The sequence below is a fragment of the Panthera onca genome, chromosome A3 (assembly GCF_046562875.1).
Source record: "Panthera onca isolate mPanOnc1 chromosome A3, mPanOnc1 haplotype 2, whole genome shotgun sequence".
In the NCBI taxonomy this organism is placed as follows: Eukaryota; Metazoa; Chordata; class Mammalia; order Carnivora; family Felidae; genus Panthera; species Panthera onca.
The window spans coordinates 6,170,837-6,191,950 of NC_138341.1; the positions used below are offsets into that span (position 1 = coordinate 6,170,837).

Sequence of the window (21,114 nt, forward strand, 5' to 3'; positions counted from 1 at the left end):
ACGCGAGGCCATGACACACAGAGTGGGCGATGAGTAAGTGAGGGAAGGAGGGACAGCAGAGAAGGAGGGAGGGAGGGTTACGTCCCAGCCCTGTGCCCCGCTGAATGCTCCCTCCAGGTCACCCACCAGCCTGGTCTGGGCCTCTGCCAACCACCTGCCATCTGAGGCTGTAAGACCAGCTCTTACCCCACGGAGGACTGAGCTCCCATCCGCTTCCCTGGTGACCCATCTGGGACCCACGGTGACTGCCACCCAGGTGAGCCCAACCCTGCCCCCACCTCTCCCGGCCCCCCACTTCTCCTGGCCCCCCCCCGCCTCTACCAGCCCTTCGCTTTTCCCAGCCCCTGCTTCTCCCTGCCCACACAACCCATAGATCCCCAGCCTGGAAAGCAGCCCCAGTGTTCACCCGCCGAGCACCCTTCTTCTTCCACTGCTTCACCTGCCCCTGTTCATCCAAAGCCCTGGGCTGCACAGAGGGGACACTTCCTGAGGCCACACTCCTGGGGCCCCCCTGTGGGCACTGCACCAGCAGCCCAACCTAAGCCCTGCCTCATCCTCCCCACTGGCAGCCAGGAGCCTCGCGGGCCAAGATGATGAGCCCTGGGCTGGACACCCGCACGCACGCTCCTCCCTACAGCCAAAGGCTCTCACCAGCCAAGATGAGCCAAAGCACCAGGGCCTCAGGACGCTGCAGCAGGAACCCGCATGAAGAGCCCCGGAAAAGCCACACTAGGAGGGAGCGTAGAGGGAAGGGGTGAAGACTGTGTCCCAGGAGAGAAGCCACCCCTGTGGACAAGGTGGTGTCAACCAGGGGACCAGGCCCAGCTCCCGAGCCAGTGGCGGGAGGGGTGAGTTAAGGACCTAGGGATACAACACTTTGCAACCTCAGTTCACGGTTATGTAACCGAAATATTTGTCAACAGCGCCCTTACAGAAGACTGCCCTTTGGTTTTGCTTAATCATTACTCTGCAGAGAAAGTCGCGACCCCCCCCCCCCCCCACACACACACACACACGGTGCAGATGCTGCACTGGCATAGCGCTCCTGAGGAAATTCAAGAAGGGGAGACAAGAAAGATCACTGGATTAAAGAATCAACTTCTCTATTCCAAGAACATTGACTGAAATTACCACAGATCTCAGAAATCCTATGTTTCAGGGCGCCGAGTCGGTGGAGGGCCCATCGTCGGTTTTGGCTCAGGTCGTGATCTCACAGTTGGTAAGTTCGAGCCCTGGGTCGGGCTCTTCGCTGACAGCAAGGAGCCTGCTTGGGATCCTCTCTCTCTCCCTCGCTCTCTCTGCCCCTCCCCTGGTCCCTCACTCACTTTCTCAAAATAAACAAACCTAAAAAAAAAAAAAAAAGAAAAAAGAAAAAGAAAAGAAAAAAATCCTATGTTTGGGCAGGTAACCACACATGGCCCCGCCCTCCTCGGAGACAACACAGCATGGCCCCGCCCTCCTTGGAGAGGCTGGGACAGGGAGGTTGCTGTTGCTCTGGCGGATCCAGCTTAGCTTGCTTGACCTTGTCAGCCGGGAGGTTCATTCGCTCACAAGTGTATTCTTACCACCAGGAACACAAAAGCAAATTGGGGGGGAGGGCAGGTCTGCGGTACGGAGATCACAGAAGAGTGGAGGCTTTTAACGCTACTGGACCAGGGGTTTCTCTCTCCATGAAGCAAATGTTATCACAGATGCTTCCCCTAGAACCCAACACCCTAAAGATGGGGGCCCACTGTCCCGCTGGCTCCCGGAAGGCCCCGGAGTGTGGGGTGGCCGCCTACAGCTGACCCGAGGCCTGAGTCTCCGGGACCTGGGAACCCCCTGGGTCAGGGACAGAGCCCAGCGGCCCTGCAGCCAGCTGCTGTGCATTCAGGGCCGGCTTAGCGAGCAGCCGCGGGACCCCGCATTCACCGGCACAAAAAAGTCACTGGCAGCGCTCGGCACTGCGGGCCCGGCATCCAGACTTTCTCACCGCCAGACAATACTCGCTCGACATCGCGCGCCTGCTAAGAAGCACATTTCATTAAACAAATCAAGTACGGACTTGGTGGCTTTAGCTTCTATAGAGACTCGAGGCTTTTTGCAGCGGAAGGAGCACTGGCAGCTTAAACCCTAATCCTCCACACGGCCCGCAAAGTAGCCGTAAACCCTGCAAGAAATTAGAACAGGTTTCAGGGAAGTGACGCCCGATAACTGAGTGTCATTATTCTTCACTCTGTTTCGTCCCCTGTTTTTCTATCTTTCTCCACTTTTAATTTATGCCATATTCATGTATTTTATGCCTTATAAGCCACCTGAAATTGCTTCTTGAACAGGCAACATGTGAAATGAGATGAAATCAAGATGAGCTGTCAGATTGTCACCTGACCAAGGAGGGAAATCAGGCCCCGATATGATGTCCCTGCACGTGGCCTCCGGGACCATGTGTCCCCAGGGGCCAGCTGACAGCAGAACAGGCAGTCCAGACACAAGCCTCAGGCCCCCACAGAAGCGGCAAGGTTAGGCACCTTAATGGGTTTGCGCTGCAGGGGTTCCCGAGGCCCTGAGAGAGGCATTTCTGCTCTGTCGAAGGGTCAGCAGAATCGGAATTTCCTGGGGTGCCAAAAACATGCCCACAAAATGAAAATGCACATGCCTGGGCCCATGGGGTCAAAATCTCTGCATTCTGCACCAAGGTCGAAACCAAGGATCTGCACTTTTACCAAGCAGTTCCTAGCTCAGTGAGACATGAGCACACTGCCCTGAAAACGTTGCACGCCTGCCAACCTCCACGTGGCACGTCCAGGGCCCTCCCAAGGGCACCCACACTGAGGCTCCTGCATCCCCAGCTTCCTTGCTGCGCCTGTCCCTCCCTCTCTGACACCCGCTCCCACAGGGCGCCCTCCTTTCTGACCCTGGCCCGACGCCCTCCTCCTACGCCCTCTCCCTGCATGACTCCCACCCAACGCCCAGGACACCACGGGAGCCCCACTGGCTCCCCCACTCGCCTGCCAGCGCTGCCCACAGCTTCGTGTCAGCCTCCCGCAAGCCTCAGACAGGGTATATGGCAAGTAAATGTTTATTGAACAAACAGATGGATCTTTATTACTTTCTTCCAGGAACTCGCTTGCCCCAAACACATAGCTTGTGACAAAACAAAGCCCAACCAGACCTCTTGCTTGATTACGATCTGCAAGCTGTGTGCACCTTCCACGTCTCTGAGTCTGGCCCCTGCCATCTCCCCTCTGCTCGCCCTCATGAAACAAGAATTCCGTTTCAGCCTCAGCTTAAGGGCCACCTCCTCCAGGAAGCCTTCTTTGATTTCCTCTTCTTCATTCAACAAACATTTCCTGAGTGTCCCCCCCCGGGCTCAGGCACTTTGCAGGGCTGACAACAAGCAGAGAACAGGCAGGAGGGGTCCCTGCCTGGACCCTCAAGGAGCAGGTAAATGCTGCAGTGATTCATGCCCCCAACCGCCCCCAGTACCTCTGCCAGAACCCTGTTTGCAGAGCCCTTTCACCGATACATCCTTATAATTAGGTATCACCCATGCAACACGCACCCACACAAGGCACAAGGCAGATTCTAACAGGCAATGAGAAAGGACTGAGTCGTGCCCATTAACCCACCCACTTCAAAGGAAAAGTTCCTCCGGAAAGGTTTGTTGAATAAGCAAAGCATAAAAAGAAACAGCAGGGGAACCTAGGTAAGGTTAGAAATGAAAGCTAACATCCATTGGAACTGAAAGGAGACCCCACTGCACGCTGACCAGAAAGACCAAACCCCGGAGCCCCGAGGACACCGCCCGCTGGGCCAGGGCGAGGAGAAACAGGAACGCTCACTGGAGGGAGTGCAGAGGGGAGCGGCCACTCTGGGAGACAGCCGGGTGGCCCCTTACAAAACCAGACCGTTACCTTGTGACCCAGCGGTTGTGCTTCTCGGTGTTTGCCCCCAACGAGCTGGAAGCATATCCACATGAGAAGCTGCACATGACGTGCATAGCAGCTTTATTCCTAAGAGCCAAAGCTTGGGAGCGAGCAAGACGTCCTTCGGTAGCTGCGCTTATGGATAAATACGCTCCAGACACCGGAATATTATTCAGCACCGAAAAGAAATGAGCTGCGAGCCATGAAAAGATGTGGAAGAAACGTAAATGCATGTTTCTGGGTGAAATAATCCACTCTGCAAAGACCATGTGCTGCAGAACTCCAACTATATGATGTTCTGGGAAAGGTGAAATGATACTGTGAGAAGATCACTCAATCACTTATGGGATCAAGCTCCATGTCAGGCTCCCTTGGCCCCCTCTCCTCCGCTCTCTCTCTCTAGAAAAAAAAGAAATGTAAAAAAAATGTTGAAAACAATTTCTTTAAGTTTGCTTTAATGTTTATTTATTTCTTTTGAGAGAGCGCACAAGTGTGCGAGCGGGGAGGGGCAGAGAGAGAGAGAGAGAGAGAGAATCTCAACCAGGCTCAAACTGGCCAGCAGCCTCCAAGCGTGGTGACATCTTGCATGGACGGAGGGATGGGGACCCCACGGGCCCTGGAGCCCGACTCCCTGGGTGCACATGTGGGCTTCTGCCTATTACCAGCTCTGTGAACTTGGGCACGTTACTTCTCTTCTCTGTGCCTCAGTTTCCCCATCAGTAAAATGGGGGCAATCATGCTTTCTAAGATCGCTGCGCCCTCCGAAGGAGGGATGCTCTCAGGCACTCCGCAGAGCTGACATTTGGGAAGCCTGGCATGGGTGGCTGCTGTTAATATCCTATCAGCTGTCACTTATCAAGCCCTGTGCCAAAACGTCTCTGTTCCTTAGCTTACCTCAGCCTCACCCGGCCCCCAAGGAAGCATTACAGTCTCCACGCTCAGATGGCTGTCCCAGCCCGCCCAGGTAATGAGAGGGATCTGGACCAAGGATCCCTGCCTCCAAAGCCGTTGTGCCGCCCAGACTCTCGGGGTCAAAAGTCCCTGTGGAAGGTACCTCGCCCGCTGTAAGCAGCCCAGCTGACTGGCACATTCCTCAGGTGGCTTTGGCCTGGGAACAGCGAAGTCCTAGCTGCAGGAGGGCGGTGGGGGAAGCTGAGCAGAAAAGCCCCAGGTAATGTAAATGGAAACTCTAACCGACAGTCCTGCACCTGGTGTTTTGCATTTCCCAAGACAGCTGAAGGGATTGTGTAGGAAGCTTCACGCCTTGGAGGAAACCCGTCTGTGGCCATCGGGACAGCTGGACTGGGCCCCGAGCCGCTTCACATCCCCGCCTGGAAATACGGTGCAGTGCAGGGGCTTATTTAAACGTCACCCCTCGGGTAACCTGGAACCCATCTGGGAGTCGCCCTACCCTAGGCTATAAGCGGACCCATTCCCGCAGGGCGCTCCAACTCCCGGCCTGGGCCTCAGGGAGGAGGGGGCCATGGCCTGTTCCCCACAGGCTCCTGGGGAATTAAAGGGAGCCCGCAGGGCCACCTGTCCAGGCTGCTCACCGGGAACTCTGAGCGTCCGGCTCCTTCTGATGCCAACTATGCGGGTAGCACACACCACAGACACAGGCATCACAAGGGAGGCGGTGCTCAAACAGATTACGTAAGCTGCCCAAGGTCGCACCTAACTGGAAGAAGCGGGACACAGAGCCAAGCCTGACTCCGAGGCCCTGGCACTTTCCCTGAGCAGGAACTGGAGCCACCACAGTTTGGGGAAACCAGCCCGCATGGGTCGCCGGGCATCAGCCGCTCTCTGCCGCAGAGCACAAGCCTTGGCACTCCGGGGAAACCCCACACAGCAGAAGACAAGGTCTGTGGCCTTGAACTACAGAAAGCTGTGAGGCGGCCGTGCAACTGTGCAAATGACCAGAGCCAAATTCCTGCATCAGCAGAGCCGGCCCAGCTGTGTCAGACAGACAGACAAGCACGTGCGGAGCGGTCAGGGGCACGGTGGGGCTGGAGGAGGCCTCTGCAGCTGTGCGGGGGCGGGGCCAGTGCAGCCAGCCGGTGTCGGGCCGTAAGTGCTGATGCCCGCCCTAGGTGGCCGCTGAGAACGAGGAAGTAGGGTGGCAGGCCCGGCCAAGACCAGGCCCCACGACACGGCTGCAGGAAGAAGGTGGCCGGGAGGCCTTCCGATCCCGGTCAGAAATTTTCATTTGAAATGGGAGGCGGGTAGAGAGTGCCCTTCAGGGACACAAACCACAACAGTGCTGGATGGAGAGCCAGGACCTCGTGCATCCACGCGTGTCCCTGCAGGCAGCGAGCACATGAGGGGCTCAGAGGAAGCCCCCCACTTCCCCATTCTGGTGAGCTGGGCTGCAGTGCCCAGATCTGTGTCCCGCCCCCCTCCCCCCGCACAGTCTGGGTGCCATGGTTCCCCAGTCCCCAGAGAAGGTATAGCAATATTTGTTTGACTTACCTACTTACCACCTCCCCAAACTAGACTCATGCCCATCACGTGCTCCATTTCAGGAGGCTGCTCCGACTTGACTTACAAACCCTCCTGCCTACTGGAACTCTTTCTGAGAGGTGCCTCGAAGAACAAGAGAGGGCCTGGGGCGCCCGGGTGGCTCAGTCAGTTAAGCATCCGACTCTTGATTTCCTGCTCAGATCATGATCTCACGGTTCGTGAGTTTGAGCCCCGCGTCCGGCTCTGTGCTGGCAGCTCGGAGCCTGGAGCCTGCTTCGGATTCTGTGTCTCCCTCTCTCTCTCTGCCCCTCCCCAGCTTGCATGCATGCTCTCTCTCTCTCTCTCTCAAAATAAATAAATAAACTTTAAAACACACACACACACACACACACACACACACACACACACACACACACACACAAGCAATACAGGCCCTGATGACGATTCCCCAGGAACAAAAAGTTCAAGAACTAAAAAGGCGAAATGAACCAAGGCCAGATGTTGACTACAGGCAACCTCCAAGTCAACTCACAGCTAAGCTCAGGCAGACAGGACACGTGGCTGTCTTTCCCAACCTGTCCCCCCGAAAGGTGCACCTCTCGGCCTCCCAGCCTCCACAACGGTGCCCCTCCTCTCAGCAGGCGTGCCGTCCCTGCACGCAGGGTCCCTGGTCCCCTGGTGGATTCAGGGGGCACAACTCCCAAAGGGGGTGACGCCGGCTTAGCAAGCGGCCTCGAACTCTTGCTCTGACACCACGGATACATCACCAGGCAAACTGCCAGGAGCGGCACCCGCAGGGGAAATGGGCCAGGCAACATGAAAGCAAGAACAAAACCAAAACTGGGTGGGTTATTTTTATCACACTGTAGACTTGCAGCAAAGACCCAACAGCCAAAGGGGCATCCCAGGCGCCGGGCAGGTTTCTCTCAGCCTCTGTCCCTTCCCTCCTTCCGTCCCTCCAGCCCCCTCCTCAGGAAACCCAGAAAGTGGATCGGGTCAGAGCAAACCATCCCTCATTCTGCCTTCTCCACAGGAAAAACTAATTAGTCGCCAAATATTCGCAATGGGTAATTGCTACCTGAATTAATAAGGGCAAACAGCCGGCAAGAAAACAGTGGTTTACTATTTCTGAGCGTGCGCCTCTCTTCACCCGGAGCCCCAGGCTCTGCCGGGAGGGACGGGCTCTGGAGACACGACTCCCGTGGAAGCCTGCAGGAAGGGTGACGCGGCGGCCCGGGGCTGCCCCTGCTCCGGGGTCACTTCCAACACTGCTGTGGCTGGGAGTCACCCTGTCTCCTCTAACACGCAGCATGCGTGTGTGCACATACTCATGCACGTTCACATTTACGCAGATGCACACAGCACACACACAGGCATGTACCACCCACACCATACACGCACACATATATGGGCACTCACACCCGTGCACACAGCACACATGTAAAAGCATTATACACACGCACACACATATGGACAAACGCGCGCGCACGCACATACATACACATGTGCACACACACACCCATACGCACACACACAGGCACAAAGCACACACCAGGAACATCCAAGGGGCATCAAACCAGATTCTCACCCAGGATCTGCTTGCCCCGATTTCCCCAACAAGTTGCCCCAGTTTCCTCAGCTCTGACAAGGGGGTATGTAGACCACATTGAGGGGGGTGCAGACAGGAGGGAGAAGGGAGAGGAAGAGGAAAGTTGAGGAGATGCCACGGAAGGCTGGAAGAGACCTGCGGCAGCCCCCTCCACCCCACCCCAGCACAGACGCCAGAGTCACACCCAGAGTGCTTCTGGGGAGCCTGCTGAGCCCCACCACAGCCCTGCCATGTGACCTCAGACACAGCACTTTCCCCCTCCGGGCCTGGGTTTCTGCCTGTGTGCAAATGGAACAGTTCTGAGGCGCTGCCCTCCAGGGAGGGTTCAGTTCAAGCTGGGGATCACCACGGTCTCCCCTGCCCTCGGCCCCTCCCCGCCCCTGCCCGACGAGCACTTTCCACAGGACTTCTCTGGCACACGGCGGCGAGTAACTTCCGGGGGGAGGGGAGCCCAGGGCTCGCTGGAGGCGTCCCGGTGTCACAGGCAGCTTGGGCCACAGACATCCAGCCACCGACCGTGCTGTCAAGTCGGCCCAGGGGATTCTGGACTGTGTCTGCCACGGCTGCCCAAGCCGGATACGCTTCCATGTGAAGCTGCCCAGGACGCCGTGTCCGCATGATGCCGACAATCTGTCCTTCGGTTTTCACGTTTAATGACATGTTGTAAACAGCTCTCACGGCTGTGCATGCAGAGCCCTTTTTCTACCAGACAAACAGTAATTCTCTGGAAGGCTCTATCACAGATCGAACCGAACCCCTATTAAGGCTACTGGCAATCTTTGACTTTCACAAGCATCACTATAATCATCTGCTTATAGGTACTCGTTCTGGATAAATAAAAAGTTCTCTGCGTGTAGAGATCTACATATATCTTTAAAGGTTCATATCTGCCTGGAAACAGAAGTCCGGCCCATCACACACCAGGCCATCAGCTGAGGCTCCTTCTGGGGCACGGGATTAGGAAAGAAAACTCAGGCTCTCGGTAAGCAATACTTTATGTTTATGAAGCGGAATGAGTACGGGGGGGGGGGGAAATAAACGAAATGCAGTCACTGTCTAAACCTCTTCAGAAGTGGTTTTACCAGCAGGTCCGGATCTGGCAGGAGCAGAGCCACATAATCACGGAGCGAAGGGAGGAAGAGGGGAAACGTCCGGCAGAGGGAGAGGCCAGGAGCCACCGCTTTGTGGGGTCAGCTCTCCCCTGGGCTGGCGGGGACAGGACCTGGCTTCGAACCCTGCTCTGTGCACTCACCTGGCGCCTGGGTGTTGTTTCGCCTCAGAGGACTTCCATTTCCTCGTGTGTAACACGAGGTCAGCAGGTCAAACGGGCTCAACAGCGAGCACCCAGAACAGGGGGGCCGCCATCGGTGTCTGTCCTGCCGCCTTCTGCCCTGTTCCGGGTGCAGAGGAAAAGAAAAACTAATCTCACGGCTGCTCCTCAAGTCCTCACTCCTCTCCAGCCTCCCCCAGGGCCCCCAGCCCGGTCTCAGGGTTTACGGACCCTGTGGCCTTTCTCCTGAAGAGAGAGCCCCTGACAACACCACATCTTGGGGCCCAAACGTGAGCACATCTAGAAACCCCAAGATGACTGGGGCACCTGGGGGGCTCCATCGCTTAAGCGTCCGACTTCGGCTCAGGTCACAATCTCACAGTTTGTGGGTTCGAGCCCCGCGTCAGGCTCTGTGCTGACAGCTCGGAGCCTGGAGCCTGTTTCAGATTCCGTGTCTCCCTCTCTCTCTGCCCCTCCCCCACTCATGCTCTATCTCTCTCTCAAAAATAAATAAACATTAGAAATCCCAAGGTGATTAGTAACTAAGAAAGATAACCATCTTTGTCACGAATGATATATGGCAATAAACCTATTGGCCAGTGTTTTTGATTTATTTATTTTTCCAGGAAAACACAGTGAGCCAAGAACACAGAAACATAGCAACCCCAGACCTGAGCAAGGGTGTTCTTAAAAATCCCCATCATGCTTACAGAGTTTAGTGATCTTCCCCCCTTCACGTGGACACACCCGGAGTTAGGAGTCAGGACCCCTGCAAACCCAAACGTGGAGGGAGGCCCGGCGGGCAAGAACCCACAGTGCGGTGGCCTCGCACATCAGTCCCGCTGTGGTCACCCAGCGCTGAGCAGCCCACACCCCCACCAGGATCCACAGGCGCCCACACCCGGCCAGGCCACTGAGTAATCCCAGCTCACCTACAGCCATGTGACCTCAGGAATCAATGACTTCAGCCAAAAGGCCCAGCTTCCCCATCTGTAAGGGAGCGTCTCCTTCCAGGGAGGTCGTCAGAGGATCCCATGAGCTAAAGTGGACCAGCTAGGGGGACAAGGACTGATGTCATCACATTCCTGCAGGTCTCAGGAGGCTGTTCACATCGTCAGATGAGCTCGGGTCTGTGAAATATGTGAGGACATGAAAAGCAGGGACTTTAGTCACCCAGGAGCCATCACTGGGTCCCCAACCAGCTGGACTCCCCAGGACTGGGAAGGAAGCTGAAGGAAGCTGCCCAGAATGGCCAGCAGTCACTGAGGCTCCGAAACGCTCCCTCCACCTGCTCAGCTCCTGCCCTCCCCACTGGCCTGCCTCCTCTCTGCCCCAAGAGCAGAGTCTCCCCAGTTCCCAACCTGAGAATCAGCTTTTGGCTCTCTCCAGGGAGACACTTTGAAGGCTTCAAGTGCCTCTCTCCAGGGAACATCAAAGACCATGGCACTTCCCACGGCATCCTTAAACCCAGTGACCTGCGAATGTCCGGCCTCACGGCACCTATAGGACATGACCTGACGGCCTCACTTCGATCAGTGAGTCACTGGCCCCCAGACCCCGTGCCCCAAATCCACCGCGAGGGCAGTGAGATGACTCCCCAAATGGAGGGGCTGAGATGCGTTATGCCTGGGATTTGCACCTTTCCCCCAATCAGTAAAAAGCTGTGTCTCTGTAAGTCTCTCATCTGCTTTTTTATGGGTTAATGGGTTAAACATTTTTAATTTTAGAAATAATTGCAAACAACTGAAGAGCCACTGGCTCCCAGCTCCTGATCTCGCCATGCAAAGGGGACAATATTTTTAGGCCTATTCAAGTTACCCACCCTGGCCGCGAATGAAATATTAATGAAAGGTTATGCTTGCAGCCTTCAGAAAATGATTACTCGAGACAGCAATTATATTTTCCCCCTTTCTGTGTAATAAAACTGCACCTCACTGCGCAGTAGGAATTAATAATTCCGAGCCCTGTTGTTACAGAGGCGGGCATCAAAGCAGAAGAGAAGGCATGCCCGAGAGGGAAAACACAAACACGTTTAGACCCACAAAGGAAGTGGGTGACTTCAACAGAGCAGGATTCTATATTCAGGGCTGGGATCATTTCTCAAGGTCATTAACTGCTCTAGCCGACTGAAAGAGTGGCCCAATTACAAAGCACACAGAGAAACAGAAATTAGAACAGGACATTAGAAACAGCCCCAACTCCGGGTCACTCGGCACGGCCCGCAGCCTGGCAGGTACCTGCAGCCAATCGGCCAACTCCCCAGAATCCTTCCAAGGGACTCGAAAACTCAGGACAGCCAACTGCCTTCAGAGCCAACAGCTTACTAGCTTCCCAGGCAATTTCCACATGAGCAGAAAGAGGACACCTTTCTCCTTCCAGCCTGGAAAAGAGCAATGAGAATAGCGGCCGTTTATTGAACACCTACTACTTGCCAGGCAAATACAGCGAGGCAGGAACTCCCATCTTCGTCTGATAGGAAAAAAGCACTGAAGCGCAGAGAGATTCGAAGACTTGCACAAGGTGACCCGGTAAACGGCAGAATTGGGATGTGAGCCGAATTCAAAGACGGGGAGGGCGGTCTGCGTCTGCCCTGCTCCCTGTTGTGTCCCCACGATAGCAGGGACTCAAGCAATTCTACTTATTTAACGAATGCGTTAAACTGAACAGAGCATCCATTTTCGGAAGGCAAACTCTGCAACTTGTCAACAGACTTGAAAAGAAAAATCAGTTGTGACTTTATTTTTTTCATACGGAACGCCTCGTGAATCTGGGTGTCATCCCAGCGCCCGGGCCACGCTAATCTTCTCTGTGTTGCTTCCATTTTAGTCTACGTGCTGTCGAAGCGAGCACGAGAAAAAACACTTGTGACTTTCCATACGTCCCAGGGTTCAGGGAACTGGGCTAGGCAGGGGAAAGGGCAGGCACGCAATTTTGCACACCCCGTGACAAAGGCACCCATCACTGCCCCCCCAGTGCAAGCTCTGATTTTGTCCCTGGTAGGGTGGTATAGGGTGTGAAGCAATTAGGGTTTTATTTTGTTCTGCGACAATGTGGAACTCAGAAATTTTTCATGACGCTCCCTTGAGAAACCTTGGGTGACCACATCAGATCATGCCCTGGCCCTCAGGGTGTGGGGGCTGCCTACCACCCTACAGCCCTTTAGGTAACTCTGGGGCAAATGAGAAAAACCTACGGCCTTGTCTTAGAGAACAAGGTCACAGGTTGCAACGGAACAGATATGTGGGTAGCTGTGACGTGGCCCAGATCATGTGGCCTGGAGCAGGGTGCCCAACAGGCAGGAGAGAATCTGCTGACCCTACCAGAGGTGGGAGAGCTGCTGAGGCAGGGGGAACAAAACTGTCCTGGGGTCACAGAGGTGGGGGTGAGGCCTTCCCCTTTGGCAGGGAAGAGCCGGGGTTCCCAAGAGCTGGGCTTGTAGAGAGAAGGGCCTAGGGAGGCCAGGAAATGGCCAGCGGGGTGATGGGGCCGACTGCCTGCTGGGTGGGTTCTTCGGGCCCCAGGATTCTTCTGGAAATTGCAGCACCTCTGTGTACATGGGAGGACCTGGGGCAGCCCTTTGTGAACCGAAAGCCAGGAGAGGGGGAGAGGATGTGAGACGGGGCTTGGAGAGACACTCAGAGAACTCACCCGCTCTTCAAGCAGAGGGAGCATGCTGGGGTAGACTGAGTACTCCTTAAAGCAGACAGGCCGAGTGACAGAGCCCAGGCTGGTGAGAGGGCTAGCAGACAGCAGCCAGAGAAGGGACAGCCATTTGTTGAGTGTCCAGTAAGCGCTCGGGGCCGAATACAATGCCAGAAAGCACAAACACAGCCCCTGCGGGTCAAGCGGTGAACAGACATGTCAGTGCCTCCCGGGTACAGCCAGATGCAGCAACAAAGCCCCAAGTCCCGCTGGGGAATTGTGAGAGAGCCACGTGCCACAAAGGGCTCAGGTGAAGTGGACTGCGGCCCCGAGACACCGCCAACCCAAGGTCCCAGAGGACCCCCCAGACGGCCCTCTAGGATGAGGACACCCTGGAGGGAAGCAGGAATAACACCAAGGCCAGAGGCACCTGCTGGAGGGAAAGATGGAGAAAGGATCCCAGCACCTCCGGAAAAGGGCCAGGGCGCCTGCTTTTTCTGACACCAAACGGATCCACTGACACTTATCCTCCTTGGTCACAACATGGTCCCAGAGCCCAGAGGTGGCAAGCCCTTCCACCCCCACCTTCCTCCTGCCCTTGCTTAACCTCTTAGTCCTTCCCTGCTCAGCAGGACTTGGTCAGAGAGGCCACACGCAGGAAAGGCACAGTGGCAGAAGAGAGAAAGATGGGTGGCAGGTGGCCAGTCAGCCCTGGGACAGAGCAGCCCGAGGACGCCATTTACAGCATAACAGAGTTCCCCCAGGAAGCCCCCAGGGCCGTTACTGGCCTGCTTGACCGGCTTCCGGTCAAGGAGGCTCAGGACAGGCATGAGAGAGCAGGCAGGTCCACGCAGAGCCGCTGGACGGATCGCCACCGCAGGAGCTGAGCCAGGGCTGGGCTCCCTGGCTGGGGACAGCCTGACCGCGGGCGGTGGCCAGTGCTGACCACAGATGCCCCAGCCTTCACGTGCAACTGAGTGAGTGGCATCTGTGTGAAGAAGTGGGAATGTTCCAAGAACCAGATCCTCCTTCCCTCTTCCAGAAAATTGAGGTCATTTTCCAGGAATGTTGAAGAAGTCTAGAGCTGCCTTCCGCAGCCCTGAAATACAGGGCACTGTCCCAGTCAAAGGTCCCCCAGCTCCTGTTCTGAGGGCAGGCAGTCCCGAGTCGCGGGGGCCCGGGCTGCCACCACCCCCACCAGCCCCAAATCGGTAGGAAAGAGCCTTTCCTCTGCGTGTTGGAGCTGCTTCCTCCTCCCCCGCCCCAGGCCTCACCCAGCTTGGGGACTCAATGCCAGAGGACAGGCTAGGGGCGACACACCTGCGCTGTGGGATGTGGGCCTGGCGGGGAGGAGGCCCCACTCCTGCCCTGAAGATGCCCCCTGACGGTGTTTTCTCCACCTGCTCACGGCCATGGGGAAGGGGCGCTCTGCCCGAGGCACGCGGGCATCACACACTCACGCGTTCGTCCCGTAACACGCCCTGGATGCCTCACGACGCGCGGGTCTTAAAACAGAAGCGGTCTCAGAGCTGGGGGGAGGGGGGTGGGGAGACTGGTGCTTACCCGACCCAACGCAGGGTGATGGCCAACCCAGGTCGGGACGGGGACAAGCGCCGGCGCGGGCCCACAGGGCGCAGAGGGGCATCCGCCCAGGACGGAGCGCCGGCCCGGGGTGCAGAGCAGGGAAAGGGAGGGAGGGTCCGCGGCCCGCGGGACCCCGGGGCTTGGCTGAGGGCGCCTCTCTAGAGCCTGGATTGAGGAAGCTGGGGTCAGAGCACCAGACAGGAGTCCCTGTTGCTGAATTCCCCTCGCAGACATCAGAGGCCAAGAGGAACACGCACTCGAGGCCACCCGCGCCGGCCCTTCCAGCTGGGTCAGAAAAACCGGTCGCCGCGTCCGCAGCGCGGGCGCAGGCGCAGGTTCCGCGGCGGGACCCGCCCGCCGCCTCTCACGGGAAGAGGCGGCGGGCCCCGGGGCGGGCCCGGGGCGGGGCTCGGAGAGGCCCCGCCCACCCCGCGCTCGCTGCGCCGCCCGCCCCGCCCGGGTTTCCACCTGGTGAACCTCCTAGCCTGGTCCGCCCTACGCACTCCGGTGCCTGCCTCCTGGCATCTCCCGAAACTCAAAATCACCTCTTTTTAAATCCCGTTTCTTTGCTCAAGACTTTTTTAGAGGAGGCCTTTCGTTATTCCTGGACCCAGATATAATTTTTCTCTCTTTTAATCACCCCACCTCCACACTCCCCCAAAACCCTACCCCCACCCTCGCAACTTGTGCAAACCTCTACGGCTGATCAGACTCTCTGTGCTTCAGGCAGATTCTCGGGGCCGCCCTGCCGCCGGACCCTGGGGCTCCTAGAGGACCGTCTGTGGAATGGAATGGAGAGGACTCGCATCCCTTCCCCCGCGCGCACTTCCAGCTCCACACTGAGCCTTCCCCTGCCGACTCTCGTGACCCAGAGTAGGAACCCCGGGCCCTGCCTTTCGGTTGAAGTTTCCTCCGCCCTGCCTTGCGTTGTCCTCTGGCTCCTGGAAACCGCCGGGCTTGCCTCCCAAGTGCAGTCTTGGAGGGCATTTCCGCTGGTCTTTGGGGCACCGGACGTGTGCTGAGTGTTAGAGGACCAGTAGAGCCGTAAGACCCCGTTGGTCCGGCGCAAGGGTGTGCTGCAAGGTGGGAAGACCGTGACCCTTCAGGGCAGGCAGGCCAACTCTGCCTGCCACACACCATGATTGTGCTTAGGCAACCTCCCTGAGCCTCAGTTTCTTCAACTGTAAAATAGGGACAATAAATAGCTATCTGTAGCCTTCCTGTAAGGAATGAAGAAAAGCGGGGGCACTTCCGGGCTGTCAGTACACATTAGCCATTATCGGATACCCAGTGCAGACTGGAGATTCGGAACACAAGCTCTGGACCCAGATTACCTGAGCCAAACCTTGCCTCCACCACGTGTTTATTGAGTAACCTTGGATAAGTTTCCTCACCTTTCTGTGCCTCGGTTTTCTCATCCATGAAATGGGTATAATATGCTTAACAGTCACACAGTTTCTGTTTGGGGGAGATGAAAAGTTTGGGAAATAGTGGTGGGGGCTGCAGAGCACTGTAAATGTAATTAATGTCACTGAATTGTCACTTCAAGTGGTTTCAATGGACATTTTTATGTTACGTATGATTTATCACAATTTTACAAAGCTGATAATGTAATCTACCAAGAAGCAATGAATCATATGATGTGGATTATGTCTCAATAAAACTGTTTTTAAAAAATAAAAATATGTGGAGGTGATATTTGGTGTTCAAGACCTGAGTTAGGCTCTCTGCTGTCAGCATGGAGCTTGCTGTGGATCCCCTGGATCCTTTGGATCTCTCTCTCTCTCTCTCTCTCTCTCTCTCTCTCTGCCCCTCCCCAGCTTACACAGGCCAGTTCTCTCTCTGTCTCTCTCTCAAAAATAAACATTAAAAAATTATTATTAATAATAATAATATATCTACCTGATAGGGTTGTGGGAAGGAGTTAAATGAGTCTGTACAGTACTTAGAACAGTGTCCAGGACTGTTGGGAAACACCCAGCCAGTGTTGGCTAGCATATCAAATATACATCATCCATCATTTAATTTAATCTTTATAAGAACCCTACAAGTTAAAAAGTAGTGTTACCTGTTTTACGGGTGAGAAAATTGTTGATGTAGGCACACATACCCTTGCTATCAGCCACTGGTTCTGTTTCTCCCGAGAACCCTCGTATTAGTCCAGAGACTAATACAAGCTGCAACCTTCCCGGTCCATTTGGAACCGGAGCGACCCACTCGCCGTTGCCACGAACCCGCACGGCACCAGAGCACCTGAAACGTGCCCTCGGTCACGCACCTCAGCAGCAAGAGCTCAAGACTCCGTCGCTTTCCTGAGGAAGGAGAAGCACAACTGAGTTTGGGGATCTGTGAACGTTTGGGTTTTCTGGGGCCTTTTGCATTTTGTTTTAGGATCCTTTTTCATTACTGTTATTCAAACCACACAGAAATGTCTGGAATTTCCACTTCTAAGTTGGCCGCAAGTCACCTGACATGGACGGTGCAAGGTGACAATTGAAGATACTGACATTTGAGAAGCCATCGTGCTCAGAAACAGAAGGAAAGGTGGCCGTGTTGAAGGCGCCCCGGAAGTGATCAGGTTCCTGGCGACGGAGTGCGGAACTTGGTCCCCCAGAGATGGCACTGGGCACTTCTAGAAGAAGCTTTTCCTCCATGATACCAGCTCCCACATCCCTTCTTTTTTATTTTCCCCTATGTTTTTCGTGTGTGGGTGGAGTTAGACTTCTTTTTTACTTTTTTTGTAAGTGTAACTTTATTTTTATTTTTTTACAGTGTCGTATTAGTTTCAGGTCTACGGTCTAGACGATTCCCTACATCACCGGGTGCTCATTACGGCAAGCGCACTCCTTAACCCCCATCACCTGTTTAACCCAAATCCCCACCAACCTCCCCTCTGGTGACCAGCAGATTGCTCTCTGTAATTAACAGTCTGTTTCTTGGTTTCTCTCTCCCTCTCTCTCTCTCTCTTTCCCTTTGCTTGTTCCTTAAATTCCACATATGAGTGAAATCATATGGTATTCCCACACCCTGTCCTCAACACAGCTCTGAGCTCACAAACAGGAGCCTGGCCCTCAGCTGCTGGCAACACAGGAGGAGACGCTGGGCTCCAAGAAAGGGGCTGGCAGGTCTCAGAGGCCGAGGGGCAGGAGGGAAGGCAGCGAGTAACGGTCCACCCCTCTGTAGGTGTCCAGCTTTGCCTGCCTCTTCCTAAAGTCGAATTCACATTGGACCCCTGGGGACGCCGGAGTAGGTCTGGGCAAGCCACAGGGGTCACAGTGCCAAGGGTCCAGGAGGCAGGATTCGAACCAAATTCAGAACACAGAGCAATGGGTACAGAGCCAGGGGGACTTCTGGTTGGTTCGTTTACCGCTCAGAACAAGCCTAGGAGTTGAGAGCCGCAGGGTAGAGTAGAGAGGGGCTGCAGCAAGGGGGTGGGGCAGAGCCTGGGCGAGGTGGGGGCGGGGTGAGCAGCCGTCCACACCGACGTGGGTGGAGTCAGAGTCAGCCAGGGGCCAGGCCGGACCCCACAGGGGCCTCGAAGGCAGTCCTGGGTCAGATCACCCGTTCCAGAGCCAGAACAGCTCATTTCCAAGACAGGGCATGGAAGAGCTCAAGACAGCCAGCCACAAATCTTAAAGCCGCCCCAAATTTGGGATGGGTGTGCCGCAAAACCCAAAGACTGGAGTTTGGAAGGTCAAAAACCTTGTCAACTCTACCCACTTTTGCCGTAAAGTGAGAAAACGAGGGGTGAGGGCAGACTCGGCACTTGGCGGTGCGGCAGGAATAGCAGGGTCTCCCTGGCTGCCCGGAGGCCTGCTCTGGGGCTGGGACCCCAGGTGTGAACACCAGGCCGCCCCAGGCAGACGCCCAGCCCAGCTGGAAGGGCACATCTGACCCTCCGAGGCTGCCGGCCTTACTCTGGGGTGAACCCGATCGAGACCCCAAGGAGTACAGCATGCTGAGTGCGCACCAGAGAGGGGAGGAAGTGAGCGGTCCAACTTCTGCTTCCCCTCCCCCACTGGCCTTCCTGGGGGGGGGGGGGGGGCCCTTCCCCAGGTTCCTGGGGAACCTGGCTTTCCCCTAAGGGCTCTGCCTGCTAGAAGGCTGCCAGGCAGGATATACCAGCGGCACCGCCACGGCACAGACACCCTGTACTCCCAGATCCACCCCGTCTCCCCGGTCCCAGCTCATTGTCTCACTCAAGGTGTCCTCCAGCAGTGACAAATGTCATCATAGCTGCCAGCCTGCCGTAGCAGGCCCCAACCATGAGTGCCACGGAACAATGGCAGGGCTTTGCAGCAAGCCTGGGTGCTGCAGGGCCCAGGTACAACCAGGGGAAGCCCTCTGGTTCCCTCCCCGAAGCAGGGCTTTCGTCCTGAGTCCCGCCCGCCTCCCCCAGTTCCAGTCGCAGAGCCAACAGCTCCGTGATAAATACCAGTTTGGCACATTGCACTAAATGCCTAATCTCTCCAGTTCTTGAACCAGCTTGGTGTAAGGCCATCTACGTTTTACAGATTTGGAAACCAGAACCCGGAGAGCCAGCCAGTCAAAGGCAGAGCCCCGTTTGAAGCGGGGTCCACCTTTCAGAGCCTCGTACCCCTCCCCTTAGAGCTCCTGGCCTTGAGCAGCCCTCCTCACCCTCCTCTGCTCAGGGTCCACACTGACCCCCCTGACTTTCCCAGAGCCCCACGGAGTCCCACAGGCCCTCAGGTCAAAAGCCTCCAAAACAGATCAACCAGAACAGTCTTGCAACCCAAAGCATGACTAGAAGGAGAGAAGAAGAAAGGTGCCCGCGGCTCCGTGCTCCCTTTATCCTCTGTAACCAAAGTCCGGTCCCCTCTGCTCTTCCTGTCCTGGCTCACTGGGTGATCTCACTGTTGTTATCCCTCTTTCACAGACAGGAAACTAAGGCACAGAGAGGCTGCCTGGACCACCCAGGGTGTTAGTTAGCACCAGAGCTGGGACTTGAGCCCAAGTCACATGGCTCCAGGCCTGTCTCCCCAGGAAGAGCATCGCCCGGTGAGACCGATCTCAGTAGCCATCCTGCCTGCAGGACAGCCTGTCTTCCCTCCTCCAAAGCACGAAGCAGCTGGGCCATGCACACTGACTGCTTCCTGCAAGGAAGGGGGAGGAAGGACGGCCGTGTGAAACCCCGAAGGGCAGTGTAGTGTCTTTTGGACTCTAAGAAATTGTATCCTCTTCTACCTACTAGGAATAGTCCTGGAAGAGCCAGGATGGCTGGCTCATTGATCTGTGGACTCACGCTGGTCTGGGGGACGAGGTTGGAATACGCACCGGCCGCAGCCTCGTAGGACCATTAGGACACACGCTATAGCCCATTTCCTACAATCCAAGGAGAAACCTGCCCAGAGCTGGCAGGCCATCTGGCTACAGAAGAAATCTGAGCTAAAGAGACTTGCCTGATGCCATCAGTGCCCTGGGAGTGTCCAGGGAGATGGAAATCAACCCCACCCCCCTGCCCAGCACTGCAGTCAGAGGTGGTGGGTGCTCAGACCAGATGTTATTTAATGGAATGACGAATATTTACAACACCTTTAAACCTCTACAAGCTGAGAAGTCACAGTAAGGATGAGTCAGAGAATGAAGGTGGTGTAATGGCTCCCCTGAGAAAGGATGCCTGCCCTGTGACCCACAGATGGGTGCGACGTAGCCTTCTCTGTCCCCTCGCCTCCCGCCCATCACAGGCCTTGTGACATGTACCGCCTCTCCAAGCTCCTAAAATTTCTTCACACCGCTTTCTGGCTTTCTGGACGGCTTTGGAGGGAGCTGTTAGGTATGTGCTTTTTTAAGGCTGTGATTCTGTATTGTTAAAATCCCGCACTTGATAAAATGGCTGCTTATTTGCAATGAATCTCGATGTTCTAGAAGGTTCCTTCTTATAAATGGAAGCTGGTTCTTATAAATATTTGGTTAATTAGCCATACTATTTAAAATAAATCGTTGCTCTCAGTTTTTATGGTGGTTAACAGTTTATGAAGCAGTTTTTTTTTTACATACATTACCCAGTGGCTGGAACATTATCCATGTGTATAAAAGTTTATTGAATTGAGAATTGAATTATCCAATCTGATTTTCAGAATGGCTTATGAGGGGTTAGATTTTTGGTGGCAGGAGGGGCTGCCTTGTCAAAACAAAAATTTCATGTGCCCATAGAGAACAAATTTGGTCACTCCAAAATGTTATATAATCTCAAGACAGTTTCCGGCTCATTTCGTAGAGCCCCTCACTCTCTAGATGTAATCACTGTCTACAGTTTTCTATGCAACCATCCAGAAATTTTTCATCTACACAGACACGTACAAATATCTCTGTGCAAAGAATAGTTGTATATCATCATCACTAGTTTGTGCTTTTTTGTTTACGTCAAATAGCCTATCTTGTCATATTTTCCACACAAAAAGTGTCTTACTCATTTCAGTGGCAGTATAATATTCTGTTCTATAGTGTATCAGAATTTACCTACCAAGCTCTTACCTTGCTCACCTACCTGTGCTCACATTGTCAGAGTATAGTTGCAGCATAAATCCCTAGAATTAGAAATGGAAGCCTCGGGGTGCCTGGGTGGCTCAGTCCATTGAGTGTCCGACTCTTGACTTCGACTCAGGTCATGATCTCAGGGTTGT

General features: G+C 55.2%; 1 long non-coding RNA gene and 1 other non-coding gene across 4 annotated transcripts in view; both read right to left on the reverse strand.

The window, feature by feature from the left end:
* The window catches only part of LOC132688788 (uncharacterized), an 82,099-nt gene extending 67,276 nt beyond the window's left edge, over window positions 1-14,823 (reverse strand). For 2 of the 3 annotated variants that reach the window (XR_009614707.3, XR_009614705.3), the window contains exons 1-5: window positions 14,450-14,823; window positions 12,893-13,078; window positions 11,482-11,624; window positions 10,177-10,374; window positions 9,227-9,365 (exon numbers count right to left, since the gene is read on the reverse strand). This is a non-coding gene — a long non-coding RNA (uncharacterized LOC132688788). Of the gene's footprint in view, window positions 1-1,366; window positions 4,305-9,226; window positions 9,366-10,176; window positions 10,375-11,481; window positions 11,625-12,892; window positions 13,079-14,449 lie in introns of those variants that run through there. The other variant, XR_009614706.3, reaches the window with a different exon arrangement.
* On the reverse strand, window positions 11,988-12,094 carry LOC132672658 (U6 spliceosomal RNA). The gene has a single exon (XR_009607631.1). It is a non-coding gene; the product is annotated as a U6 spliceosomal RNA (small nuclear RNA).
* Window positions 14,824-21,114: the final 6,291 nt, after the last annotated feature.